Below are 3816 nucleotides of genomic sequence, written 5' to 3' on the forward strand. Positions count from 1 at the left end.
CTGTCCCCCAGCGCCCGGGAAGCCAGCCAGGCGCCGGGCTCAGCGGGGCTGCAAACCCTGGAGACTCTCCCTCGCGGGGCTCCGCGGGCTCAGTCTGCGTGGTATTATTCTTTCTTGCTCTCTAGGGAGTTTTCTGCCTCAGTGGGGAAAGGCTGATCCCAAGAAAGAGAGCACTTTAGTTTTGCTCCCAAACTTACCTGTTCTCCCCTGTACTTATTAGCCCAACATAACCAAATATCACGCTGTCTGTCCTGCGCTTTCCAGCTCTGGAGTTCAGGATTTCCGGGCGCTTCGGAGCCGTTTGGAAGCGTCCAGACGCCCTCCAGTGGTGGCCCTCGGTCAGCACCCAACACGGGTATTGCCTGCAGCTCAGCTGGATGGAGTTTGATAGAATCTGGGATCATGATCCATAAAGACTTAAGGGAAAAGGAACAGTTCACACGGGCGTGGTATTAACTGGATGTTATGGGCCCTTGCCTGAAAGTTACGTAGTTTGTCAATTGCAGAATTTTTCCCACCCGAGGAGATCCCGAAATTGTCCTAGGAAAGTAACTCTTCCGTTTGTGACTAGATGTAGATTGCAATCTGCATAAATACAGACTCCAGGACGGATCACCCAAACAAACCATCTTCCTAATTTTAAAAAAGTAAATTCAGAATGTTAACACAAATGCTTCTGTATATTTCACAAAATTCCAGCAATGAGAAAGAAGTGAGAAAATTTCAAGTAGAGGATTAAAAGGATAATCTTTTACTTTTTAAAATCAAATTTTCATTTTAAAAAGTTATGTACTTTTCCCTCCTGGTCTCTAATCTTGCTGATGTTCAAGTGATTTGCCTATTTTGGGGTGTGTTTGTTTTTTTCTGTTGCAGAAAGAATGCATTTATTTCTTCCCTCAGCCTTTTTGATAATAGCTCTAATAGGTGCTCACCTGACTGAAGCAGTTTTGCAGGAAATACTCTGGACCCTTTTAAGGGACATCTGTGTCTTTCAGAAGAGAATGCACAACTTCTGTCGTGGGGAAAATGCTGATCATCATCCGAGACTCTTTTTAGTCAGGGAAATATCAGGTATCAGGGAGTTAGCAAGCTGGCTTCCTGTGGCTTCCAAACCAAAAGGAGTAAGAAGAAAAACAGAATTTACATCCACTTATTTCCTATCTGAAAACACATATTGTAACCAAAGTTGAAATGCAAAAATTCAACATATCAAAAGAATACAGATGTCCTACTATTTTAAATGTCTCTAATTTGTTTAGAGTCTGGAGAGTCCCATTTTAAACAAAACAAAACCAAAAAAAATTATACATTATGGCCTTCCTTAAAATGATTCAAGGAGTTAGAATAAAGATATGCCTTAAAAAGAGTCAAGGAGTTGGAATAAAAGCAACTGTTAAGAACATAATTCAAATGTCTATGAAATAACTCATAAACCTAAAATAAGTGCTTCCTTTTGGGATTATATACCTACATAATTATTGCTATTAGAGTAACCAAGCAGCAATTGCTAGAACAGTGATTTTCAAACTTTTTCATCTCATGGCATACATAAGCTAATTACTAAAATTCTGTGCGATACCAAAAAAATACATATTTTGTGGATTTGACCAAAAAATAGGTATAATTTTGATTCATTTTCACTGGGTGGCTATTGTCATTTTTTTATTTGACAGTCTAAGAGAATATAGGTCAGTGCCCCTGACTAAATAGTCAGGTATTGCATGTTTTAAAAAATGCTTGTGGCACAGTGCCTGCCATGGCACACCAGGAAGAGAGGTATTATTAACTATGCACTTATTGCTGGTAATGTGACATATTCAAGTCACATTATTCAAGTGATTTGAATTTATACAAATCAGTATTATATAAAATAATTATATTATTATTAGTCCAGTGTCACAGAGGCAAAGACTTTCAAGCTGGCCATCCTATCTAATAAAAAGGGAACATGCTAATTGATCATCACACCCTCACAAGATGCCGGTGCCCACAGCCACAAGATGGCAGCGCCCAGTCCCCTCAGCCCCACTGGGGCGGCAGGTGTGCGGCATGGCTGGGCCCACCTCCACCACCCAGGGCCAGCCCGAGGTGCAGACAAGCCTTGGATGGCGGCTGCCCAGCTGCCCAGAGCCAGCCCGAGGCACAAGCAAGGCTTAGGTAACCAGGGCTGGCCGAGGCTTGCGCTGCTGGCAGTGGCAGCAGCAGAGGTGTGATGGGAGCGTTGCCTTCCCCTGATTGCTGGGTCACCTTCCGCCTCTGAAGGCTTCCGCACTGTGAGAGGGGGCAGGCCGGGCTGAGGGACCCCCCCTACTCTAGTGCATTAATTTTCATGCACCGGGCCTCTAGTTAAAGGATAAGGAGCATTTCCCCCCAGTAGAGAAGGAGGTGCAAATATAACAAAACAAAAACAGCAAGGAGCTAAAACATGGAAAAATAAAAGACTTTGAGATTGAAACAGGATTGCGGGGAGTTGAAACCTGAAAAGTTGAGAATGGACTGTAAAGGGCTTAACTGCATTTTAAGAATGTTTGTGTTTAAAGCTACGGGCAACCAAGTGTACTGGTGGTTTTAAAACAAATGACAATGAAGCAACAATCATCATGCCTCAAATTAAAACACAAACGGGGATTTTTTAAATTTATGTTTAATTGTTTGGCCTTGAACTATCTAGAGATGGATGGTCTGACCTTGGCTATGAATTAGAATCACTTAGGGAGCTTTTAAAAAAGAACAATGGTAGGGTCCCACTCCCTGTTTTAGTTGGTTAGGGCAGGGGAACTGAGATCTGTAATTTTTAAAAGCTACCCAGGGAATTCTAATGAGCATAGAGGATTGAGAATCACTGAACCAGGTAATTTATTTTTCACCTTAACTACTTCAATATTTTAGGCCAAAAAGAAAGTTCTATACTTATTGGTCTGGAGAAATGTTCCAGCTAACAATCAAGGCAGGAATGTTGATACTTTAGAGAGCTGAATTTTATGATCCTGTGTATTAAAATGTAGTGATACTTTAAAAATAATTCTCACATGGCACAAAATAGAATGCCATCTCCAAGATGTGGTTTCAGGGATCAAGCTTGATTTTAAATATGGGTTAGCCCTGGCTCGTGTGTTCAGTGGTTCGAGGGTCAGCCTGGGCACAGAGGGTTTCAGGTTTGATTCCCAATCAAGGGCAAGTACCTAGGTTGCCAGTTCAATCCCCAGCCCAGGGTCCATGTGTGGGAAGCAACCAGTGAATGTGTCGCTCTCACATCGATGTTTCTCTCTCTTTCCCTCCCACCCTCCCACTTCTCTAAAAATCAATGGAAAAGGTATCTTTGGGTAAGGATAACAAAAAATAATTTAGAATAAAATAAAAATGGGCTTTTTTTTTTTTTACTAGTTTGGACTTCCTTTTAAAGCATTAGCTGCCTGCCAACAGATAGAAGTGGGTTAAACAAATAAACGTGAAAGCTGGTGAATCAAACCCCAAAGTCCACAGATTAAGAAAGGCTTATTTAATATGGCAGTTAAATGAAAACTGATACTCAGAAAAGATAATAAAGAAAATAAACTCAAGGGCAAAGATTAAAGAAATAATAATTAGACACAAAACCATGTAACAGATGACTAACATAATGGTATTCAAGCTAACCCTGCAGCCTATTTTTCTAGAACATTACGAATTCATTCCAAAGCCCAAGTAACCCAAGTTCAATCACCAAACTGTCACCCGCCTATCCTGCCCACAGACTGTTTGAAGTTATTTAATGAAGTCTTCTCCCCTAGTCTTTCCTTTTATAACAGGTTACTCAGAATCTTTAGAAATAACTCT

Source organism: Myotis brandtii, unplaced genomic scaffold (assembly GCF_000412655.1).
Source record: "Myotis brandtii unplaced genomic scaffold, ASM41265v1 scaffold230, whole genome shotgun sequence".
Lineage (NCBI taxonomy): Eukaryota > Metazoa > Chordata > Mammalia > Chiroptera > Vespertilionidae > Myotis > Myotis brandtii.